General features: G+C 38.9%; 1 pseudogene; it reads right to left on the bottom strand.

The window, feature by feature from the left end:
• On the bottom strand, positions 1,333-27,007 carry LOC102187470 (annotated as a pseudogene).

The raw sequence follows: 27,536 nt of genomic DNA on the forward strand, positions 1-27,536 counted from the left end.
CACGTCCATTGAGTCCCTGATGCCATCCAGCCATCTCATCCTCTGTCGTCCCCTTCTCCTGCCCCCAGTCCCTCCCAGAATCAGAGTCTTTTCCAATGAGTCAACTCTTCGTATGAGGTGGCCAAAGTACTGGAGTTTCAGCTTTAGCATCATTCCTTCCAAAGAAATCCCAGGGCTGATCTTCAGAATGGACTGGTTGGATCTCCTTGCAGTCCAAGGGACTCTCAAGAGTCTTCTCCAACACCACAGTTCAAAACCATCAATTCTTTGGCTCTCAGCCTTCTTCACAGTCCAACTCTCACATCCATACATGACTACTGGAAAAACCATAGCCTTGACTAGATGGACCTTAGTTGGCAAAGTAATGTCTCTGCTTTTGAATACGGTGTCTATGTTGGTCATAACTTTTCTTCCAAGGAGTAAGCATCTTTTAATTTCATCGCTGCAATCGCCATCTGCAGTGATTTTGGCCTTGATTGTGTTGAATATGCTCAGTTGCTCAGTTGTGTCTGACTCTTTTTGCTACCCCCCGGACTATAGCCTGCCAGGCTCCTCTGTTCATGGGACTTTCTCGGCATGACTACTAAAGTAGGTTGCTATTCCTTCTTCTAGTGGATCTTCCTGACCCAGTGTTCCATCCCGTGTGTCCTGTGTCTCCTGCATTGCAGGCTGATTTTTTATCCGTGAGTCACTGGGGAAGCCCCTATGTTGAAATATGTTTCCTCTGTACCCACTTTGATGAGAGTTTTTGTCATGAATAGATACTGAATTTTATCACATTGGTGATATTTGTGTGATTTTTACCTTGCCTTTCGTTACTGTAGTGTATCACATTGATTGACTTGCATATGTTGAACCATCTTTGTAATCTTAGAATAAATCCAAATTGATCATGGTGTGTGATTCTTTTTATGTATAATTGAGTTCAGTTGGCTAATTTTTTTGTTAGCTAATATTTTAAAAGGATTTTTGCATCAATATTCATCAAAGATATTCACCTGTAATTTTATTTTTTATTGTAAAATTATACATAAATCAGCATTTTAAAAAGTAGAATTAATTACTGAAAGATACATGAAATTAGAATTTTAAATTGACTATAATCCACCTTATATTTTTAGGTACCATTTTTCTTTGGTTTGATGAACAGAACTGATCATTTCAAGAGGAATATTTTAAGTGTTTATCAAGAAATACACAGGATTATTTTCATCCTTAGAGTTGAGTGGATTAACTAACACAATATATTCAGTCAAGATTAACATTTGGGGTAAAACAGGAAGACACAGTTCTTGTCAAATATGGAGGAAAATCTCGTCACAGCTTGGTCCATAGTGGTTGAATTAAATGGAATAACACTATCTATCCTGTCTGCTAGCCTGAGATCTCACAGTCTACTCCCTCTTTTTCTTCTCTCCTGTCTTAACAAACTTGATAGCAAAGCAAGCAACCTTTTATGGCAAGGAAAATAACAGTTGTCATACAGGCCAGCAGGAACCCAGTCACATCCAGAGAGTGGTACTGGAAGCAGGTGAGGTAGGCAGCTGGCCACAGGTGCTTGGGCTCCTTTGTGGCACATGACAAACTCGATCCAGAAGACTGCTCAGTCCAGGGGCTTCATAGGCTGATCACGTAGAATGGTTCATAACCTCAACACATTCTTTGTATACCTAAAGGAAAACCAGAGAGAGATTAATTTATACAATGAACCAGAAAAGATAAATCTGTGAAATTTTCATGCAGTTAGTATAAATGAATGCCACATAAAAGAAGGAAAATATATTATTTTCCTTCAGTTCAGTTCAGTTGCTCAGTCGTGTCCGACTCTTTGCGACCCCATGAATTGCAGCACACCAGGCCTCCCTGTCCATCACCATCTCCCGGAGTTCACTCAGACTCAGGTCAATCGAGTCCGTGATGCCATCCAGTCATCTCATCCTCTGTCGTCCCCTTCTCCTCCTGCCCCCAATCCCTCCCAGCATCAGAGTCTTTTCCAATGAGTCAACTCTTCGCATGAGGTGGCCAAAGTACTGGAGTTTCAACTTTAGCATCATTCTCTCCAAAGAAATCCCAGGGCTGATCTCCTCTAGAATGGATTGGGTGGATCTCCTTGCAGTCTAAGGGACTCTCAAGATTCTTCTCCAACACCACAGTTCAAAAGCATCAATTCTTCGGCGCTCAGCCTTCTTCACAGTCCAACTCTTACATCTATACCTGACCACTGGAAAAACCATAGCCTTGACTAGATGGACCTCAGTCGGCAAAGTAATGTCTCTGCTTTTGAATATGCTATCTAGGTTGGTCATAACTTTTCTTCCAAGGAGTAAACGTCTTTTAATTTCATGGCTGCAGTCACCATCTGCAGTGATTTTGGAGCCCCAAAAAATAAAGTCTGACACTGTTTCCACTGTTTCCCCATCCTTTTCCCATGAAGTGATGGGACTGGATGCCATGATCTTCGTTTTCTGAATGTTGAGCCTTAAGCCAACTTTTTCGCTCTCCTCTTTCACTTTCATCAAGAGGCTTTTAAGCTCCTCTTCACTCTCCTTAGGGACAATTAAAGAGAGCTTATGGGCTAGAATTTGTTAAATGAATAGAATTTGAAGCTATGAAAGAGAAAAGATGGGGAAGGAGAAACATCAAAGTCTAAAGAGTTGAATGAGTTAAGTCCCTAAGGCAAAGAAAGAGAAAAAAGAGAAGAAATAAATACATGATTTGAGTGTTCAAAACTTGAATCATCCAGTAAAGAATTTTTAATAGATAAGTTTTGAAATGCTGTCATAACCCAGGGATAGCTGGTATATCTATGATGAGGTTCAGAGACACATCCAGGCAGGGATGAGTAGGAGTAGCCCAGAAATTGATATTGACTTTTATTAGTGAAGTAACAGTTAAAAGTGTGGAAGTGAATTGCCTTGGTTTGAATCCTGACTCTGACTCTTATTTGCTGCCTGTTTTTCATTCTTCCTAGTTCACAGTTTTTTTATTGTTAAATGGAATGAATGGAAATAGTACCTTATCTGATTATTTTGAGGAATAATGTATTGATTCTTAGAGGCATTCCTAGCATAAAGTAAGCTCTCAGCAAATGTTTGCTAGTATTGTTGTTTTTAGTATTAGTTGTTTGAGAATCTGGAGAAGGCTCAACATTTCACTTCCAGGCTTTGCAGTTACATTTATTTCTACAGTTGAAATGATGCTGGACTAACAGTCAAGAAAGAAGGAGGAATAAAGAAATATGACTCAGGAGCTCTGAATCACAAAGTGGTACAACATGGCAGTGTAGCGATAATTATTGAGGCAACTTCTCTCCCTGTTCTGTACAAAACAGGTGGGGAGCACTGGGTTTTTTGAGAAAAGGTCAGTAATCCAGACACATTTTTGTTATACTCTAGGGAAAGACTTTAATGAAAAAGTTACTTAGTATGTGCAAAAAGACTTAGTACACCTTGTAGAGTTTCATAAACATTCCGTACATATCAGGTAATAAATTATTTTCATTTTTGGACAGCAGCTTTACAGTACTAAAGATTAAGAAATGTATAAAGATACTAGAGAGATGTACTTTTACATAAAAACCAGCAGTTGAAGCCTGTAGCTCAAAAAAGAAGAAAATGTGATTCTTATGGTACTCATTCACTGTATTTGTGCTAAAATAAAAATACTACTACTTTTAAAACAAAAGTGTCCACTGTCACTGTGCTATTATTACCAATATATTCTCAAAATGTTTTCTTTCCAAAGTTACCATGAAGCAAAAGGGGAAAATATATATATCATAGTTATGATATTAATAATATCATTGAAATGGATGCTTATCCTGAAATAATTTGGAAATCAAATATTCCTGGTTTTAGAAAATTCGGTTTTTCTACAGGAATATCCCAATGTATATCTTCTAAATCAATTATGTTATGATTTTACATTCTTCTAAATAACATAACTAAACTAAGAATATACCTATATTTATAAGTGGTATCTACATAGTTGAAATTGGGTAAATTAGAAGGTTCTGATTGTTTACTGTTTATCAGTGATGGGGTCAAAATATAAGCATAGAAAATTTGGAAATTATTAAGTGTAATTGGAATTTAAGCTGGATTATGTCACACTGGTTTCCTGAAAATAAACCATTTTAGAAGAGTTCCAAAACATTTGTGGAGTTTACACAGTGAAAGAAAGTGTTAACTGTCAGGTGAATAATCTTGTAACATTCATAGGCCCTACTCTTACTCTGTTCTGGATGCTTCTTCTTAATCCTTCTGTTACCATTTCAGTGATTCCTCTCATTCTAATGAGTAGCTCTTCCAAAATTGCTCCACTATCCCTAAACCTGAGATAAACATTTTCCCTAAAAACCACAGAGAAAAAACTCAACATGACACTCAAAATGGTTACTGATGACTGTTTTCAAAGTTTTGAACAATCTTACTCCTCATTGTGTTTATATGAAGTCTCATTTGTCTTTATATGAGAACTTCTCTAGGAAGAGTATCTAGAAAAACAAAACTATACTTAAAAAGGATTATTAATGACTTGCTTCAAAGTATTGAGAAAATCTGTTCTTAACATTGTTTTCAAGTCCAATCTGACGGCTCCTCCCTTGGCCTTCATATGAGTGATGTTATCATGTTGATCAGCAAACAAAGGAAGGCCCACCATAGGGATCCCATGGTTGATCACCTTGTAAATGCTGTTCGTTGCACCACGAGTTATGAAAGCTTTGGTTTTTGGATGGCCTAGGGTTGAGTGAATTTCAGTAGAATTATCAACTTTAAGTCTTAGAAATAAAATGAAAAATGGGCATTATAAGGCACTGAAAGAAGCAGTGTCTTTTAGATAACAGATGATGATGATACAGGGGAAACTTCATTTAAACTGCTTTCAGAACTCAGAGCAAGAATCCATTAAGTCTGCTGAAGAGGTAAGTGAAAACTTCCTGAAAGAAGTGCTTTGTCACATTAATTCCACTAGTGAATCCAGGATTGGCAGGTGAACAAATGGAAAGAACAGTCTGGATAAAAGGAAGCACATGAACAAAAAAACCAGGGAAGGGTATGTCAGAAATATATTCTCTTACTGGAGAAGGAAATGGCAACCCACTCCAGTATTCTTGTCTGGAGAATCCCAGGGATGGGGGAGCCCGCTGGGCTGCTGTCTATGGGGTCGCACAGAGTCGGACACGACTGAAGCGACTTAGCAGCAGCAGCAGCAAAGAAATAGTGAAGCTATTTATTCAGATAAGAAGGGAGTCAAGGCAACAGGAAGCATAATTGTAGTGGAACTGCAAGCAGAGGGAGGAAAAACCAAATTTTATCATGAAATGTGACATGGAATTCCCACATTTTATGTACTTATTACTGTTTCTATGCAGCCATGACCTTTCACACATAATAGCATAGACAAATGAGATTTTCAATGACAAGTATAAATATTTGAGAAATCATTAGGTGGTCTTCAGTCTAGTGCAAAACAGTCACAGATTACTAATAACTTACAATTTACTTTATTCGTATACTAGCTCTCAAATTTAATAGTTACTGGTTTATTTCTTTTTGAGTGTTATAGAAGGGAGCTAACATATCCACTTAATATAACTCATTATTTTATTAGAGTTTTTATTTTTTTGTTTACAGAAAGGAAAGTACATACAATCATGCATGCAATGAGAAATATTTTTACAAATTGATGTAATTGTGTCCAATTCTTTGTGACTCCATGGACTGTAGCCTGCCAGTCTCCTCTGTCCATGGGATCCTCCCAGCAAGAATTCTGGAATGGATTGCCATTTCCTTCTCCAGGGTATCTTCCTGACCCAGGGATCGAATCCAGGTCTTCTGCATTGCAGGCAGATTCTTCACCATCTGAGCTATAGGGAAGTCTCTAACTTATCAATAATCAATCTACCTTATGCTGCCTAGGAAGTATAAGTTCTTTTAGATTGCAAATTGTTAAGCCAACAAAAATGGCGACTTGTAGTATCTCACATGAATCCAGAGTATTAGCACTATTACAAGTTTCAAAACTGTTGAATTTAGAAAAAAAAACCATGTTACTACTTATTAATATCAATAAGGCTGTTAAAAAAGTTCCAAAATGATGTTGCTAAAATTTGTCGAATCAATCCTGAACATTTTGACAATGAGGCACAAAGCATTGACAGCATTGAAAATGTGGTTTGCTTGCCCAGTACCAAGATAAGATAACCAACTTTGATTCCCAAGCAATTCCTTTAACTGTATTTTAATTTACTAGCGTTTGACTTCTACTTGTCATGTGAATGTAAAATAACTAAGTTCTCAGGAAAAAATCAGTGTAGGTGCTTAGAAGAAGACTATAAAATCAGATGGCAAACTAAAAAGTAGTTCACAAATTTCCAAAATGATATTTTACATAGTAGAAAATAACACCCAAGGGTATTTTACATAGTAGAAAATAGATTACTACTATATTTTATGGAGGAGGAGGCAACTCAATCTTTTCCATGCCAGTCTTCCTCAACTTGACATCTTCTTACAGTCTCTTTTCCTTCCTCAATTTGGAGGACAAACAGAGTCCACTAGGAGTCAGACTTAACAATGGGCAGGGTTCATTCTAAGGGCAGGACCCCATCTTCACACTTTGATCTGACAGGGCCCAGTCAACCAGGGATGCTGATGTTTCTTTTTTTCTAAATCACTGTGGCTGGTTGGATGTCTGGAAGCAGTTTGGGGAGCCCTGACCATCCTTTCTCTACTAGGTAGCTCCCTGAAAAGCACGCTGAATAGCGTACCAACATTTAGAGGAAATAAAAGGGGCCAGGATTACCTGGCAAGTACAAATTGCATGGCACATTTCTGGATTTTATCACAATTAACATTATTGTGCTACTATGCTTACTGGATCATCAAAAAAGCAAGAGAGTTCCAGAAAAACATCTATTTCTGCTTTATTGACTATGCCAATGCCTTTGACTGTTTGGATTACAATAAACTGCGGAATATTCTGAAAGAGATAGAAATAGTAGACCATCTGACCTGCCTCTTGTGAAACCTGTATGCAGGTCAGGAAGCAACAGTAAGAACTGGACATGGACCAGGTTCGATGCATGATACTGGAGGCTTGGGGCTGGTGCACTGGGATGACTCAGAGGGATGGTATGGGGAGGGAAGAGGGAGAGGGGTTCAGGATGGGGAACATGTGTATACCTGTGGCAGATTCATGTTGATGTATGGCAAAGCCAATTCAATACTGTAGAGTAATTAAATTCAATTAAAATAAATAAATTTATATTAAAAAATGTAAAAAAAAAAAAAAAAGAAGTGGACGTGGAACAATAGACTGGTTCCAAATAGGAAAAGGAGTACGTAAAGGCTGTATATTGTCACCCTGCTTACTTAACATATGCAGAGTACATCGTGAGAAACCCTGGGCTGGAGGAAGATAAACTAGAATCAAGATTGCCAGGAGAAATATCATTCTTAGATAAGCAGATGATACCACCCATATGGCAGAAAGTGAAGAAGAACTAAAGAGCCCCTTGATGAACGTGAAAGAGCAGAGTGAGAAAGTTGGCTTAAAGCTCAACATTCAGAAAACTAAGATCATGGCATCCGGTCCCATCACTTCATGGCAAATAGATGGAGAAACAGTGGCTGACTTTATTTTTCTGGGCTCCAAAATCACTGCAGATGGTGATTGCAGACATGAAATTAAAAGACGCTTACTCCTTGGAAGGAAAGTTATGACCAACCTAGTTCAGTTCAGTTCCGTTCAGTCGCTCAGTCGTGTCTGACTCTTTGCGACCTCATGAATTGCAGCACACCAGGCCTCCCTGTCCATCACCATCTCTGGAGTTCACTCAGACTCACGTCCATCAAGTCCGTGATGCCATCCAGCCATCTCATCCTTGGTTGTCCCCTTTTCCTCCTGCCCCCAATCCTTCCCAGCATCAGGGACTTTTCCAATGAGTCAACTCTTCGCATGAGGTGGCCAAAGTACTGGAGCTTCAGCTTTAGCATCATTCCCTCCAAAGAAATCCCAGGGTTGATCTCCTTCAGAATGGACTGGTTGGATCTCCTTGCAGTCCAAGGGACTCTCAAGAGTCTTCTCCAACACTGCAGTTCAAAAGCACCAATTTTTCAGTGCTCAGCCTTCTTCACAGTCCAACTCTCACATCCATACATGACCACAGGAAAAAACAGAGCCTTGACTAGATGGACCTTAGTTGGCAAAGTAATGTCTCTGCTTTTGAATACACTGTCTAGGTTGGTCATAACTTTTCTTCCAAGGAGTAAGCGTCTTTTAATTTCATGGCTGCAATCACCATCTGCAGTGATTTTGGAGCCCCCCAAAATAAAGTCTGACACCGTTTCCACTGTTTCCCCATCTATTTCCCATGAAGTGATGGGACCGGATGCCATGATCTTCGTTTTCTGAATGTTGAGCTTTAAGCCAACTTTTTCGCTCTCCTCTTTCACTTTCATCAAGAGGCTTTTTAGCTCCTCTTCACTTTCTGCCATAAAGGTGGTGTCATCAGCATATCTGAGGTTATTGATATTTCTCCTGGCAATCTTGATTCCAGCTTGTGTTTCTTCCAGTCCAGCGTTTCTCATGATGTACTCTGCATAGAAGTTAAATAAGCAGGGTGACAATATACAGCCTTGACGGACTCCTTTTCCTATTTGGAACCAGTCTGTTGTTCCATGTCCTATTCTAACTGTTGCTTCCTGACCTGCATACAGATTTCTCAAGAGCCAGGTCAGGTGGTCTGGTACTTCCATCTCTTTTAGAATTTTCCACAGCTTATTGTGATCCACACAGTCAAAGGCTTTGGCATAGTCAATAAAGCAGAAACAGATATTTTTCTGGAACTCTTTTGCTTTTTTCATGATCCAGCGGATGTTGGCAATTTGATCTCTGGTTCCTCTGCCTTTTCTAAAACCAGCTTGAACATCAGGGAGTTCACGGTTCACGTATGGCTGAAGCCTGGCTTGGAGAATTTTGAGCATTACTTTACTAGCGTGTGAGATGAGTGCAATTGTGCAGTAGTTAGAGCATTCTTTGGCATTGCCTTTGTTCGGAATTGAAATGAAAACTGACCTTTTGCAGTCCTGTGGCCACTGCTGAGTTTTCCAAATTTGCTGGCATATTGAGTGCAGCACATTCACAGCATCATCTTTCAGGATTTGAAATAGCTCAACTGGAATGCCATCACCTCCACTAGCTTTTTTCGTAGTGATGCTTCCTAAGGCTCACTAGACTTCACATTCCAAGATGTCTGGCTCTAGATTAGTGATCACCTCATCATGGTTATCTGTGTTGTGAAGATCTTTTTTGTACAGTTCTTCCGTGTATTCTTGCCATCTCTTCTTAATATCTTCTGCTTCTGTTAGGTCCAGACCATTTCTGTCCTTTGTTGAGCCCATCTTTGCATGAAATGTTCCCTTGGTATCTTCTTGAAGAGATCTCTAGTCTTTCCCATTTTGTTCTTTTCCTCTAGTTCTTTGCATTGATCACTGAAGAAGGCTTTCTTATCTCTTCTTGCTATTCTTTGGAACTCTGCATTCAGATGCTTGTATCTTTCCTTTTCTCCTTTTCTTTTTGCCTCTCTTCTTTTCATAGCTATTTGTAAGGCCTCCCCAGACAGCCATTTTGCTTTTTTGCATTTCTTTTCCATGGGGATGGTCTTGATCCCTGTCTCCTGTACAATGTCATGAACCTCATTCCATAGTTCATCAGGCACTCTATCTATCAGATCTAGGCCCTTAAATCTATTTCTCACTTCCACTGTATAATCATAAGGGATTTGATTTAGGTCATACCTGAATGGTCTAGCGGTTTTCCCTACTTTCTTCAATTTGAGTCTGAATTTGGTAATAAGGAGTTCATGATCTGAGCCACAGTCAGCTCCTGGTCTTGTTTTTGTTGACTGTATAGAGATTCTCCATCTTTGGCTCCAAAGAATATAATCAATCTGATTTCAGTGTTGACCATCTGGTGATGTCCATGTGTAGAGTCTTCTCTTGCGTTGTTGGAAGAGGGTGTTTGCTATGACCAGTGCATTTTCTTGGCAAAACTCTGTTAGTCTTTGCCCTGCTTCATTCCACATTCCAAGACAGCATATTAAAAAGCAGAGACATTACTTTGTCAACAAATGTCTGTCTAGTTGAGACTATGGTTTTTCCAGTAGTCATGTATGGATGTGAGAGTTGGACTATAAAGAAAGCTGAACGCTGAAGAATGGATGCTTTTGAACTGAGGTGGAGAAGACTCTTGAGAGTCCCTTGGACTGCAAGGAGATCCAACCAGTCCATCCTAAAGGAGATCAGTCCTGGGTGTTCATTGGAAGGATTGATGTTGAAGCTGAAACTCCAATATTTTGGCCATCTGATACAAAGAGCTGACTCATTTGAAAAGACCCTGATGTTGGGAAATATTGAAGACAGGAGGAGAAGGGGATGACAGAGGATGAGACGGTTGGAAGGCATCACTGACTCAATGGACATGGGTTTGGGTGGACTCTGGGAATTGGTGATGGACAGGGAGGCCTGGCATGCTGCAGTTCATGGGTTGCAAAGAGACACAAGTGAGCGACTGAATTGACTGACTGATGTTTACTGTTAAAATTTAACTCCTGAGAACATCTGTATGTTTACTGTATCCTCAGGAATTCTTGAATGTAAAGGGTAAATGACAGGCATAATTTGGCAATTTCTGTACCTGCCCACACTACTATCATAATATCAGAATTCACAATGCATCTCTTAAATATACTTCTTTTTTATCAGAATATTACTTCAAAATTCTCATCAATCAAAGACACCTGTGCTTCTTTAGCACCTGCTGTGTATATTTTGGTTTTTATCTGAGGGGCTTCCATGCTGGCTCAATGGTAAAGAATCCGCTTGCAATGCAGGAGACACAGTTCAGTCCCTCGGTTGGGAAGATCCTCTGAAGAAGAAAATGGCAGTCCACTTCAGTATTCTTGCCTGGGAAATCCCACAAACAGAGAAGCCTGGCAGGCTTCGGTCCATGGGGCCACAAAAGAGTCAGATACAACTTAGTTACTAAGCAATAGCAACAACATGAATATTTGAGATAAGCTGAAGCTATTAAAATGGTTTACCTTTATTACAGAAGATGTCTAAAATCTGACCTTTTATAGAGTGTAACCAACTTGTTAAATATTAATAACTGTCCACTATTAAGTTCTTGTGCATATCTTTTGTGGAATCTGGGCAAGGGCTGATGCAATAATACTAGCTCTTTCTTCTGACATATTAGTGACAATTGACCCCAAAGAAAACACCACAATAGCATTTTCTCCAGAGCTCTGCACAAGCTCTTCCATTTCCTGTTAAAAAAAGCAGTTGCTCCATCACAAAAGAGCAACAGCGTAGCAAACATTTGTTGAAGAATGACTGCAAACAGTTAAAGAGAAAATCTGATATTTTGAGGAATTATTATAATTGTGGCTGTTTTTCAAAATATTGTGGTAAAATACATAAAACATAAAGCTTGCCACGTTAACTACTCCTAAGTGTATAGCTTAGTAAAGTATATTCATATTCTGCAACCAATCTCCAGAACTTTCTCATCTGGCGAAAGTGGTAGTCTATGTCCATTAAGAAACTCCATTTTCCTCTTCCCCCAGCCCCTGGCAACCTTCATTCTTCTCTATGTTTCTACAAATTTGACTAGTCTGGATACCTCATATCAGTTGAATTTTGCAGTATTTGTTTTTTTGTGTGTGATTTACTTATTTCACTCATGTAAGATTCTTCATTGTGACAAATGTCAAATCTTTTAAAACCTGAGTAATATTTCATTGTTTGTAGATATCACATTTTGTTTATGGATTATCTGTTGATGGACACTTTGGTTCCTTCAGCCTCTTGGCTCTTGTGAATAGTGCTTTCGTGAATGTGGTGTGCAAATAGATCTTGGGATTCTAATATCAATTCTTTTGGATACATGCCCAGAAGAGGAATTTCTGGACTATGATTATATTTTCAAATTTTTGAAGAATATCCAAATTGTCTTCAGTAATAGCTGTCTTTTAAGACTTCACTCCTTAGGTCCTTGAGAAGGATATGTGTGATTTGAGGACAGTTTTTTCTATTAGGTATATTTGTGGGAATGTCTGTGTATGTGTGTGTGTTTGTGTATCTGTGTGTGTGTGTAAGCAAGAAATGAGATAGAACCAGTACACATAGTAATGAGGGGATAATATAATCTTGATAACATGATTATGCTTAGACTCTTTATCAGTAATGTAATCAATTACTAACAGATTCTTAGCAGGAGGGATGACCACAGGATCTTAAGTCACCTTTAATTCTTTATTGTTGTAGTTCTACTACATTATCTGTTTACTCCAGTCAGACTTTCTAGGGAATTATTTTAGCTTAGTCATTACTGTTTCACTTCTCTGACTATGAGCACTAAGAAAGAATTATAATATAAATGATTTTATCAGTTGGTCAGCTCTGTAATTTTTATGCCTTACTTTAAACTTTTTCAGAATTTCTAAAACACTCTATCTAAATTACTAATCACTGACATTGAAGAGTCTGGTATTATGGTTTGGAAGTTCTGTAAAGCAATCCTTTGAGTCCTATTTATATATGACCCAGAGATATGCCTATGTGATTACATATTTCGGTAACCATATTGCTGGGTTTGTTTACGTATTACACCCTTTGCCCTGAGCTCATATTGTATGATCAATGTCACAGTAGGCTGTGCTATGTGCAACTGCTGTGAAGGACTCTTGCTATCATCTCAATGGGTACCCCAGAGAGCATCTGCTCCCCAGTGGGACAGCATTATCCTGATACAAAATAAATAGGAACATTACAATAAAAAACCATAAGACAATATCCAGGATGAATATACATGCAAAAATTCTCATCCAAATAGAAACCAAATTCAAGAATACATTAAGAGGGCCATAGAGCATGACTAAGACAGATTTATCCCTGAGATGAAAGGATGGTTCAACATACCAAAATCAAACACAATACTTTATACCAATAGAATACAAGACAAAATAAATTGATCATCTCAGTAGATGCAGAAAATGCATTTGACAAGACAAAAAAATCCTTTTATGATTAAAAACCCTCAACATACTGGATATAGAAAGAACATACCTCAGTAATAACAGCCATATATGACAAATCCAAAGGTAACATTATACACAATGGTGAAAAGTTAAAGGTTTTTATCTAAGATCAGGAATAAGACAAGGAGGGCCACTCCCACACTTTGTCAGTTTAACCTAGAAGTTCTGGCTAGAACAACGACGTAAGACAAAGGAATCAAAGGATCCAAATCAAAAAGGAATAATAGAAATTATCACTTTTGCAGATGACAAATTTTTTTTGTATAGAAAATCCCAGACAGTCAACCATAAAACTGAACTAATCAACAAATTAAGTAAAGTTGCAAGATAAATGGAGAAGGCAATGGCACCCCACTCCAGTACTCTTGCCTGGAAAATCCCATGGACAGAGGAGCCTGGTAGGCTGCAGTCCATGGGGTCACTAAAACTCGGACACGACTGAGTGACTTCCCTTTCACTTTTCACTTTCATGCACTGGAGAAGGAAATGGCAACCCACTCCAGTATTCTTGCCTGGAGAATCCCAGGGATGAGGGAGCCTGATGGGCTGCTGTCTATGGAGTCGCAGAGTCGGACATGACTGAAGCCAGTTAGCAGCAGCAGCAGTAGCAAGATATAAAATCAACATACAGAAATCAGTTGTATTTCTGTATACTAGAAGCTCTATACAGTCAACAAAAACAAGACCAGGAGCTGACTGTGGCTCAGATCATGAACTCCTTATTACCAAATTCAGACTCAAATTGAAGAAAGTAGGGAAAACCGCTAGACCATTCAGGTATGACCTAAATCAAATCCCTTATGATTATACAGTGGAAGTGAGAAATAGATTTAAGGGCCTAGATCTGATAGATACAGTGCCTGATGAACTATGGAATGAGGTTCGTGACATTGTACAGGAGACAGGGATCAAGACCATCCCCATGGAAAAGAAATGCAAAAAAGCAAAATGGCTGTCTGGGGAGGCCTTACAAATAGCTATGAAAAGAAGAGAGGCGAAAAGCAAAGGAGAAAAGGAAAGATACAAGCATCTGAATGCAGAGTTCCAAAGAATAGCAAGAAGAGATAAGAAAGCCTTCTTCCGCGATCAATGCAAAGAAATAGAGAAAAATAACAGAATGGGAAAGACTAGAGATCTCTTCAAGAAAATTAGAGATACCAAGGGAACATTTCATGCCAAGATGGGCACAATTAAAGACAGAAATGGTCTGGACCTAACAGAAGCAGAAGATATTAAGAAGAGGTGGCAAGAATACACAGAAGAACTGTACAAAGAAGATCTTCATGACCCAGATAATCATGATGGTGTGATCACTAATCTAGAGCCAGACATCTTGGAATGTGAAGTCAAGTGGGCCTTGGAAAGCATCGCTATGAACAAAGCTAGTGAAGGTGATGGAATTCCAGTTGAGCTATTTCAAATCCTGAAAGATGATGCTGTGAAAGTGCTGCACTCAATATGCCAGCAAATTTGGAAAACTCAGCGGTGGCCACAGGACTGGCAAAGGTCTGTTTTCATTCCAATTCCAAAGAAAGGTATGCCAAAGAATGCTCGAACTACTGCACAATTGCACTCATCTCACATGCTAGTAAAGTAATGCTCAAAATTCTCTAAGCCAGGCTTCAGCAATACGTGAACCGTGAACTTCCTGATGTTCAAGCTGGTTTTAGAAAAGGCAGAGGAACCAGAGATCAAATTGCCAACATCCGCTGGATCATGAAAAAAGCAAGAGAGTTCCAGAAAAACATCTATTTCTGCTTTATTGACTATGTCAAAGCCTTTGACTGTGTGAATCACAATAAGCTGTGGAAAATTCTGAAAGAGATGGGAATACTAGACCACCTGACCTGGCTCTTGAGAAATCTGTATGCAGGTCAGGAAGCAACAGTTAGAATAGGACATGGAACGACAGACTGGTTCCAAATAGGAAAAGGAGTACGTCAAGGCTGTATATGGTCACCCTGCTTATTTAACTTCTATGCAGAGTACATCATGAGAAACGCTGGACTGGAAGAAACACAAGCTGGAATCAAGATTGCCAGGAGAAATATCAATAACCTCAGATATGCTGATGACACCACCTTTATGGCAGAAAGTGAAGAGGAGCTAAAAAGCCTCTTGATGAAAGTGAAAGAGGAGAGTGAAAAAGTTGGCCTAAAGCTCAACATTCAGAAAATGAAGATCCTGGTATCCGGTCCCATCACTTCATGGGAAATAGATGGGGAAACAGTGGAAACAGTGTCAGGCTTTATTTTTTTGGGCTTCAAAATCACTGCAGATGGTGATTGCAGCCATGAAATTAAGACGCTTACTCCTTGGAAGAAAAGTTATGACCAACCTAGACAGTATATTCAAAAGCAGAGACATTACTTTGCTGACTAAGGTCCATCTAGTCAAAGCTCTGGTTTTTCCTGTGGTCATGTATGGATGTGAGAGTTGGCCTGTGAAGAAGGCTGAGGGCCGAAGAATTGATCCTGTTGAACTGTGGTGTTGGAGAAGACTCTTGAGAGTCCCTTGGACTGCAAGGAGATCCAACCAGTCCATTCTGAAGGAGATCAGCCCTGGGATTTCTTTGGAGGGAATGATGCTAAAGCTGAAACTCCAGTACTTTGGCCACCTCATGCAAAGAGTTGACTCATTGGAAAAGACTCTGATGCTGGGAGGGATTGGGGACAGGAGAGGGGGACGACCGAGGATGAGATGGTTGGATGGCATCACGGACTCGATGGACGTGAGTCTGGGTGAACTCCGTGAGTTGGTGATGGACAGGGAGGCCTGGTGTGCTGTGATTCATGGGGTCACAAAGAGTCGGACAGGACTGAGTGACTGAACTGAACTGAACTGAAGAATGAAACATCTGAAAAAAAACTATCCCATTCACAATAGCATCAAGAATAGGAAAATAACTATAAATTAATTTAACCAATGAAGTGAAAGATTTGTACAATGATAACTAAAAGACTTTGTTGAAAGAAATAGAATAAAACACAAAGAAATGGAAAGACATCTTGTTTTTATGGATCAGAAGAATTAATAGTTAAAGTGTCCACACTCTCCAAAGCCAAAGATAACACACCTCTCAATTTCAAATTATACTGCAGATTACAGTATTTTAGACAATAAAGTGTTGGCCTAAAAATGGAAACATAAGACAATGAAACAGAATATAGGATCCAGAATTAAACCCTTGCATGTACAGTAACCTAATATTCACAATGAAGGCAAGAACATCCAATCTTGAAAGAATAGTCTCTTCTTTCTCTTCTGAGGAAACTAGATTAACACATGCAAAAAAAAAAAAAAAAAAAAAAAGAATGAAATAAGACCCCTAACTTACACCACTCACAAAAATTATTTGAAAATGGATCAATGGTTTAATATAAGACCAAAAATAATAACATTCCTAAAAGAAGCTCCTATTTTTGTTTTCTTTTTTTTTGGATATGACACCAAAATCACAACAAAAGAAAAAGAAATCAACTAATTGGGACTAAATCAAACTTAAAAGTTTCTACACAGCAAAAGAAAGAGTAAGATAAAAATGCAACCTACAGTATAGGAGAAAAATATTGCAAACCACACATAAAAAGAGGCATTAACATCATAATATATTATATATAACTCATACATCTCAATAATCAAAAAATTCATTGCAATTGGCAGATAGACAAGATAGACATTTTTCCAAAGATACCCAAATGGCCAGCAGGTATCTGAAAAGATGTTTACCATCGTTGATACTCAGGGCAATGGAAATCAAAACCTCAATGAGATACCATCTCACACCTGTTAGAAAGTTTAAGAATATAAGCGATATGTGTTGATGAGAATGTGGAGAAAAGGAAATGTAAATTGGTTGAGTGTCTGTGGAAAACAAAATGTAGTTTTCTACAAAATTAGAAAGAAGTCTATTATGTGATCCAGAAATTTCACTTCTTGGTATATACCTGAAGAAAACAAAAGCAGTGTGGTAAAGAAATATTTGTTCCAGCTGGTTTTAGAAAAGGCAGAGAACCAGAGATCAAATTGCCAACATCCGCTGGATCATGGAAAAAGCAAGAGAGTTCCATAAAAACATCTATTTCTGCTTTATTGACTATGCCAAAGCCTTTGACTGTGTGGATCACAATAAGCTGTGGAAAATTCTGAAAGAGATGGAAATACCAGATCACCTGACCTGGCTCTTGAGAAATCTGTATGCAGGTCAGGAAGCAACAGTTAGAACAGGACATGGAACAACAGACTGGTTCCAAATAGGAAAAGGAGTACGTCAAGGCTGTATATGGTCACCCTGCTTATTTAACTTCTATGCAGAGTACATATATCATGAGAAAAGCTGGGCTGGAGGAAGCACAAGCTGGAATCGAGAAATATCAATAACCTCAGATATGCAGATATGCAGATGACACCACCCTTATGGCAGAAAGTGAAGAGGAGCTAAAAAGCCTCTTGATGAAAGTGAAAGAGGAGAGTGAAAAAGTTGGCTTAAAGCTCAACATTCAGAAAACGAAGATCATGGCATCCGGTCCCATCACTTCATGGGAAATAGATGGGGAAACAGTGGAAACAGTGTCAGACTTTATTTTTGGGGGCTCCAAAATCACTGCAGATGGTGATTGCAGCCATGAAATTAAGACGCTTTCTCCTTGGAAGAAAAGTTATGACCAACCTAGAGAGCATATTCAAAAGCAGAGACATTACTTTGCTGACTAAGGTCCATCTAGTCAAGGCTCTGGTTTTTCCAGTGGTCATGTATGGATGTGAGAGTTGGACTGTGAAGAAGGCTGAGTGCCGAAGAATTGATGCGTTTGAACTGCGGTGTTGGAGAAGACTCCTGAGAGTCCCTTGGACTGCAAGGAGATCCAACCAGTCCATTCTGAAGGAGATCAACCCTGGGATTTCTTTGGAAGGAATGATGCTAAAGCTGAAGCTCCAGTACTTTGGCCACCTCATGCGAAGAACTGCCTCATTGGAAAAGACTCTGATACTGGGAGGGATTGGGGGCAGGAGGAGAAGGGGACGACAGAGGATGAGATGGCTGGATGTCATCACGGACTCGATGGACGTGAGTCTGGGTGAACTCCGGGAGATGGTGATGGACAGGAAGGCCTGGTGTGCTGTGATTCATGGGGTCGCAAAGAGTCGGACATGACTGAGTGACTGAACTGAACTGAACTGATTCATGGAGCCAAGGGGAAAATTCCAGTCCCTTATAATGAAAAAGCAAAATGGCTGTCTGAGTAGGCCTTACAAATAGCTGTGAAAAGAAAAGAAGCAAAAAGCAAAGGAAAAAAATAAAGATATACCCATTTGAATGCAGAGTTCCAAAGAAGAGCAAGGAGAGATAAGCAAGCCTTCCTTAGTGATCAGTGCAAAGAAATAGAGGAAAACAATCGAATGGGAAAGACTAGAGATCTCGTCAAGAAAATTAGAGATAGCAAGGGAATATTTCATGCAAAGATGGGCTCAATAAAGGACAGAAATGTTATGGAACTAACAGAAGCAGAAGATATTAAGAAGAGGTGGCAAGAGTACACGAAAGAACTGTACAAAAAAGATCTCACAACACAGATAATCACAATGGTGTGATCACTCACCTAGAACCAGACTTCCTGGAATGCAAAGTCAGGTGGCATTTAGGAAACATCGTTATGAACAAAGCTAATGGAGGTGATGGCATTCCAGTTGAGCTATTTCAAATCCTGAAAGATGATGCTGTGAAAGTGCTGCACTCAATATGCCAGCAAATTTGGAAAACTCAGCAGTAGCCATAGGACTGAAAAAGGTCAGTTTTCATTCTAATCCCTAAGAAAGGCAATGCCAAAGAATGCTTAAACTACCACACAGTTGCACTCATCTCACACACTAGTAAAATAATGCTCAAAATTCTCCAAGCCAGGCTTCAACAGTAGGTGACCCGTGAACTTCCAGATGTTCAAGCTGGTTTTAGAAAAGGCAGAGAACCAGAGATCAAACTGCCAACATCCTCTGGATCATGGAAAAAGCAAGAGAGTTCCAGGAAAACATCTGTTTCTGCTTTATTGACTATGCCAAAGCCTTTGACTGTGTGAATCAGAAAAAACTGTGGGAAATTCTGAGAGAGATGGGAATACCAGACCGCCTGACCTGGCTCTTGAGAAATCTGTATTCAGGTCAAGAAGCAACAGTTAGAACTGGACATGGAACAACAGACTGGTTCCAAATAGGAAAAGGAGTACGTCAAGGCTGTATATTGTCACCCTGCTTATTTAACCTACATGCCGAGTACATCATGAGAAACCCTGGGCTGGATGAAGCACAAGCTGGAATCAAGATTGCCCGGAGAAATATCTATAACCTTAGATATGCAGATGACACCACCCTTATGGCAGAAAGTGAAGAACTAAAGAGCCTTTTGATGAAAGTGAAAGAGGGGAGTGAAGAAATTGGCTTAAAGCTAAACATTCAGAAAAATAAGATCATGGCATATGTTCCCATCACTTCATGGCAAATAGATGGAGAAACAGTGGACCAGTAACAGACTTTATTCTTTTGGGCTCCAAAATCACTGTAGATGGTGACTACAACCATGAAATTAAAAGATGCTTACTCCTTGGAAGAAAAGTATGACCAACCTAGACAGCATATTAAAAAGCAGAGACATTACTTTGCCAACAAAGGTCTGTCTATTTAAGGCTACGCTTTTCCAGTAGTCACGTATGGAATTGAGAGTTGGACTGGAAAGAAAGCTGAGTGCCAAAGAATTGATGCTTTTGAACTGTTGGTGAAGACTCTTGAGAGTTCCTTGGACTACAAGGAGATCCAACCAGTCCATCCTAAAGGAAAACAGTCCTGAATGTTCATTGGAAGGTCTGATGTTGAATCTGAAACTCCGAACTTCAGCTACCTGATTTGAAGAACTGACTCATTGGAAAAGACCCTGAGGCTTGGAAAGATTGAAGGCGGGAGGATTAGGGGACAACAGAGGATGAGATGGTTGGATGGCGTCACCGACTCAATGGACATTAGTTTGAGTAAACTCTGGGAGTTGGTGATGGACAGGGAGGCCTGGCATGCTGCAGGCCATGGGGTTGCAAAGAATTGGACACTACTGAGTGACTGAACTCTACTGAACCGAAGGGAAAAAACCTAAGTGCCGATCACTTAATGAATGCATAAAGAAGATCTGATACACACAGGCACAGACATAGAATATATGCATCCATGGGAACGGAATTCTGTCATATTTGATAACATGGATGAACTTTGACAAGATTATACTAGAATTTGTACGTTCATTCTAATCTTTTATCTACGTCTATAATTAAATATACATTATGACATATATTTTGAAAATTGTAACTAACATACTCTTTTTTATCCTACAAAAAAATTATGATCTTATTATGTTTGTTATTTTCCACTTGTTTCCAAATAAGTCTTATATGTAGATGATTTAGGGTAATGAAGTTTTCTTTGATAGTTCAATTATAATGGTGTAATGTGCACATTGATACATTGTTTAATCATTGCTTAATATTGGATATTTATATTGCTTCCTGTGTTGACTCTTATGAATTACTGCCCATAATATTGTTTTTGCACATCTTGATTATTTTTTTCTGTATCATTCCATAGGAGTATATTGCAAAACCAAAGGCTATAAGCATTTTTAAGATTCTGGATACATTTTGCCAAACATCTTGTTTCTTCAAAATGTACAGAAATTTTCTGAAAACCTAATAGTTAATGGAAAATGTGGTAGTTTGAAAGAACAGTTTCTCTGTATAATAAAATTTTCACAGTCATTGACTTGGATTCAAATCTTGTTTCTCCAACTTAATAAAAATACATATTATTACTAATTATTGTGATTTACTGCTATTCATCTTTCTCTTTTACCTTCTTCTTCTCCTGCTAATCTCTTCTCCTATTAACATTGTCACTTTCCTGAAATGAGGATGGGGAAATCTTTTAAAAAATGGAGTTAGGTAGCACCGAACTTTCACTAATCTTATCTCAGCTTTTGGACACTCTGAAAGTTAACAGAGATAACCCAAGCTTTTGTAATCAAAAGTGATATTGTGTTTTACCTTTGAAAAAGATGTTCTATTTTTCCACCAATAAGAGATAAGAAGAATTTCTTAAGAGATCACAAAATAGTTCACAGATTAAATTCTTGCTTTCCTTCACATGGACTGTCATCCTAAACCAAAAAGAATTTTTATAATTTGAAAATATGGGCAATTTTCAGATTCATGTATGAATAATTATTTGGTCCTCTTCACATGTGCAGAATTTATGGTTCTGATGTATGCAGTGTAAATTCTATCAGGCAGCTATGGTGTTAAGACCTACATTCTTTTAAGGGAGCTTTTCTGATGTTTTCTTTAGGCTTACTATAGGCAGAAAACACCTGGTCATTAGAATAAATGAGAATAAATTCTTCCTTTTATGTTGTAAGATGTAAAACCCTGGATTTTTTAATGAGGAATGGTTTAAACGCTGGTGTGAAGGTGAGGAAATGTTGGATTTTGTTGCAAAAATTGTTAGGTCATACATTTCATACATTTATATTGTTGAATAATATTTTTTTAAGCTAAAGCATTGGTGAAAACCTCAACCCTTACAAAAAAAAACTATAGCATTTTATCTTGCTCATCTGTTTGCCAAAACCTTAAAAAATTCTTAACATTATAATTTTAAATTGAATATACTCATTAGACTTTTGAGAGTGCCTTGGACTGCAAGGAGATCCAATCAGTCCATCCTAAAGGAGATCAGTCCTGAGTGTTCACTGGAAGGACTGACGCTGAAGCTGAAACTCCAATACTCTGGCCACCTGATGTGAAGAACTGACTCATTTTAAAAGACCCTGATGCTGGGAAAGATTGAAACAGGAGGAGAAGGGGACAACAGAGGATAAGATTGTTGGATGGCATCACCGACTCAATGGAGATGAGTTTGAGTAAACTCTGGGAGTTGGTGATGGACAGGGAGGCCTGGCATGCTGTGGTCCATGGGGTCGCAAAGAGTCATCTGAGTAACTGAACTGAACTGAACTGATTATATTTCATTTAACTTAATTTTATTAAATGTATTAAATTTTTGATTACCTTTATATTTTAACAAAAACATTAAAAAATTTACTTTTAAACAACTCCCTAGGATATCTACTCTCTAGGACTTTATTGGATTATATAATCTTTATGTATTGGAAAATTGATTTCTAAATATCAGTTCACAAATAAAATCCAAGTGGCGATGTACGTACATTGGGTTATTGATAGTATGTTATAGTAACAAAATTACAATAATGACAATAGTTAATATTTCTTCTGGATCACTGAGTATGTGTCAGAAACATTTTAGGTGCTGCATACCTACTAAAATTTTTTTTCCTAAAAGACAATATGAGGTTGGTACTATTGTTATGTTAGTGTGCTTATATCTCTATGAACATTGTAGTCTAGTTTTCCATCATTGTTGTCTGTATCTTGCCTACTAAGTGATGGCCATTTCCACTCTAGCCCCTTTACAATCCAACACAGTGACTAAATCTTGTGTTTCTTTTTAAATGTGATCATCTCTCTCCCTTTCTTAACCTTTTAAATTTTCTCCATAGTGCTCCTACTAGATGTTTCAAACTCCTTATAATTATCTGTCTCCAACTTACCTCTCTAGCATCATCTGCTTTTTCACTCAGCCTCGTCCTGTTTAGACCAAACTTAGACTTCTTGGGAACTGTCATTACTACTCCACCGGTTTTTCTTTCCTGTCTTCCTCCGCACATGCCCTATCCCTTCTGTTTATTCCTAAATATCCTTTAGATCTCACCTTAATAACAGTGCCTCAGAGATAATTTCTAGGATTCACCCTGGAAATTTCCTTAGTCTTGTGGTCTTTTCTTATAATAATTTTCACACAATTTTTGTGTGCTGTTATTCAATCTTTTACTTCCCTGGTGGCTCAGAGAATAAAGTGTCTGCCTGCAATGCGGGAGACCTGGGTTCAATCCCTGGGTCGAGAAGATCCCCTGGAGAAGGAAACGACAACCCACTCCAGTATTCATGCCTGGTCCCATAGACAGAGGAGCCTGGTAGGCTACAGTCCACAGGGTTGCAAAGAGTTGGACATGACTGAATGACTTTACTTTCCCATTCTATCTTTCCACATAGAGTATCAGGCGGCAGAAACTGTGCCTACACCGTATCTCTGCATTATAGCACTTATTTCTGGAATATGCTAGTCACCATTATAATTTTTTGAATGAATGTCTGATGCTTTATTATGTGTTCAATAATGAACTCATGATTTGATCAACATATTCTCAAAGTCTCATGGGTTTCTCATTTCTCCAGGATACCCTCCTTCCCAGTTTACTCTTTAATGATAGTAAAATCCAGATACTGTGTTGGCATAGAAATAAATGAGTTTTTAGTTGGCAGATCACTTTTGTAAGCTTTCTACATCTCACTCATTGAAATCAAATATTCTAAATAAAGCAAACAGACTTATTGAAAATGCAAAGGAAACAAAACAAAGCAAATAAGAATATGCCACCTTAGGCAGGGGTTTGGCAGGTTTGCAGTGGAGGCCTCCAACAAATTCAAAATTTTGTAGCAGAAGGCAAGGGAATTCAAAATTACAGTAGGTTCAAATGAGCCACATCTCAGCTTTCCCCATTGTCTCTGATAATGTAGTAGGTCTTCTTGAAAGGAAAAACAAGAACAAAAGCAAGAAGGAAGATTAGACAAAATGAGAATGCTACCATGTGAATATTTTAAGTAATTTTTAGAAAGGAGCTTAGAGTGATACAGCCAGAGATGTTTGAAAGTGTCTGTTCTTTGATAAAGCCATTAGATACGGGTATAATGTAATACGCATGTGTGTTCAGTCTCTCAGTCATGTCCAGCTCTTTGAGATCCCATGGACTGTAGCCTGCCAGGCTCCTCTGTCCATGGGATTCTGCAGGCAAGAATAATAGAGTGGGTTGCTGCATCCTCCTCCAGGGAATCTTCCCAACCCAGGGATCAAACCTGGGTCTCTTGCATCTCCTGCATTGGCAGGCAGATTCTTTACCACCAAGCCACTTGGGAAACCCTATAATATAATAACATAGCAATAGAATAATATTATATTATAATATAATATGGGCTTCCCTTATTGTTCAGCTGGTAAAGAATCCACCTGCAATGCGGGAGACCTAGGTTCTATCCCTAGGTTGGGAAGATCCCCTGGAGAAGGGAAAGGCTACCCACTCCAGTACTCTGGCCTGGAGAATTCCATGAACTGTATAGTCCATGGGGTCGCAAAGAGTTGGACACGAATAATACAGTATAGAAACTGAGATAACCAAATAAGAAGAATTTTTAAATCCTATCTAGATACTAGTGCTCCAAATACGTGTGTCATTTCTCAATTTAAATGACTTCATCTATCAAGAAATTTTATGGGGTTTCCAGTGATTTTTTTTTAAATTAAAAAAAAATTTAGTAAGTTGGATATATAATTGCTTGGAGAATTTCCAAGTTCTTCAGTTTGTGGCTTGTTGCTTCCTGAAATGTTCTGTGTTAGTGATGGTCCACAGGGTTCTACTATCAGTTCAGTTCAGTTCAGTTCAGTTTCTCAGTTGTGTTCAACTCTTTGTGACCCCATGGACTGCAGCATGCCAGGTCTCCCTGTCCATCAGCAACTCCCAGAGCTTACTAAAATTCATGTCCATTGAGTCAGTGATGCCATCCAACCATCTCATCCTCTGTCATCCCCTTCTCTTCCCACCTTCAGTCTCTCCCAGCATCAGGGTCTTTTCAAATGAGTCAGCTCTTCGCATTAGGTGGCCAAAGTATTGGAGTTTCAGCTTCAGCATCAGTCCTTCCAATGAATATTCAGAACTGATTTCCTTTAGAACTGACTGGTTATATCTCCTTGCTATCCAAGGGACTCTCAAGAGTTTTCTCCAAGACCACAATTCAAATTGTTAATTCTTCAGTGCTCAGAGTCCAACTCTCACATCCATACATGACTACTGGAAAAACCATAGCTTTGACTAGATGAACCTTTGTTGGCAAAGTTGTCTCTGCTGTACAATATGCTGTCTAGGTCATAACTTTTCTTTTAAGGAGCAAGCGTTTTTTAATTTCATGAATGCAGTCACCATGTACAGTGATTTTGGAGCCCAAGAAAATGAAGTCTTCATTGTTTCCACTGTTTCCCCATCTATTTGCCATGAAGTGATGGGACCGGATGTCATGATCTTAGTTTTCTGAATGTTGAGGTTTAAGCCAACTTTTTCACTCTCCTCTTTCACTTTCATCAAGAGGCTGTTTAGTTCTTCACTTTCTGCCATAAGGGTGATGTCATCCAAATATCTGAGGTTATTGATATTTCCCCCAGCAATCTTGATTCCAGCTTGTACTTTATCCAGCCTGGCATTTCTCATGATGTACTCTGCATATAAGTTCAATAGTTCAGTTCAGTTCAGTTGCTCAGTCGTGTCCGACTCTTTGCGACTCCATGAACCGCAGCACACCTGGCCTCCCTGCCCATCACCAACTCCCTGAGTTTACCCAAACTCATGTCCATTGAGTCAGTGATGTCATCTAACCATTTCATCCTCTGTCGTCCCCTTCTCCTCCTGCCTTCAATCTTTTCCGACACCAAGGTCTTTTCAAGTAAGTCAGCTCTTTGCATCAGGTGGCCAAAATATTGGAGTTTCAGCTTCAACATCAGTCCTTCTAAATAAGCAGGGTGAAAATATACAACTTTGATGTACTCCTTTCCCTATTTGGAACCAGTCTGTTGTTCCATATCCACTTCTAACTATTGCTTCTTGACATGCATACAAGTTTCTCAGGAGGCAGGTAAGGTGGTCTGGTATTCTCATCTCTTTAAGAATTTTCCAGTTTGTGGTCATCCACAGTCAAAGGCTTTGGTATAGTCGATAAAGCAGAAGCAGATATTTTTCTGGAACTCTCTTGCTTTTTTGATGACCCAACAGATGTTGGAAATTTGATCTCTGGTTCCACTTTGCCGTATAATTTAAGTGTTTCTGTATTATTTATGAGATCAGTGGATTATTTTATATTTTCACTTCATCTTTACACTTATAGGAGAAAAATTCTTGGAACTTTATACAAACACACTTTCTGAGGCACCAGAAAAGTTAGGGCTCATCCTAAAAACTAAAAGATAACTTACCTAAGCACTTCGCTGTAAAACAGATTCCATTTGTTTGCACTAAGTGCCTGGAAACAGAAGTCAAAATAAAGTATATATATCATATTTTTTAGCCTTTCCATGAATGTCATATGGTCATTTAGTTCTGACATAATAACAGGTATCTAGGATGGTGGAAATGGAATTTTTCCACTATATTTTTCAATTGAATAACCAGGGTGAAACAAAGACTGTACATTAAAGGCATTTTAAATATCTCAGCCAGCAACTCACCACAAGTCCAATGGCATCTGCAAGAACGACCTTGAACTTTGATTCCTGCAGCTTTGTCGTAAGTTTCTTGTTTGAAACATCTTCTCAAAACTTCATAGTAGTATCAAAATATTCCAAAATTGCATTTTTCAGCATTGAGAAATGTGTCCAAAATGAGTGTTTTGACACATTCATCCACACATCTTGACAAAATGCTTGATAAAATTTTTGTAATCATCGTTAGCTAAAGACGCATGGAAAAGCCTCAGACTTAATAGCAGATGGTTTGTTGGGATCAATAAGAATGGAAACTGAAGATGTCAAAACAGTCAGATCATGACCCCTTGTGAAAAGTTGATCCAGAATCATCTTCATGTTAATCCAATGACTATATTCCACTGGCCATGCCAGCACATTTCCACAACTTCCACAGCTAAAGTAGCAAGTCAGCCTTAGCAGCAACAGAAATGACAGACAGTTCGTAGACATCTTATTCGTATGCAAAAATTGCTGAATCCTTTTGCCATTGCTCATGCTTATATCTCCTCATGCTTATGAGGAGGTACCCCATGTCCAAGGTCAGAGAAACCCCAGTAAGAGGATAGGTGCTGGAGTGGCAGCTGCGCAGCGCTGAAGTGGCTGTAAGGAGGTACCCCATGACCCAGGGCAAAGGGGAAGCCCCAGAAAGATGGAAGGAGGGGTGAATTCGCATTTAGAATCAAATCCCATTCCCTCTAGAGATGCTCAGAGGGCTCAGACAAACCTTGTGTGCACCAGGACCCAGGGACCCTACAGAGACAGAGCTATGTTGAGCATCTCCTGTGGAGGTATGGGTCAGCAGTGGACTGCCACAGAGACAGGGACTCTGGGTGAAGCAGACTTGGGTATGGCATAAACCTTCTTGGAGGAGGTCACTATTAACCCCACCATAGAGCTGCCAGAACTTACACAGGACTGGGAAATAGATTCTTGGAGGGCACAAACAGAACCTTGTGTGCTCCAGGACCCAGGAGAAAGG

The sequence above is a fragment of the Capra hircus genome, chromosome 6, assembly GCF_001704415.2.
Source record: "Capra hircus breed San Clemente chromosome 6, ASM170441v1, whole genome shotgun sequence".
Taxonomy (NCBI): Eukaryota; Metazoa; Chordata; class Mammalia; order Artiodactyla; family Bovidae; genus Capra; species Capra hircus.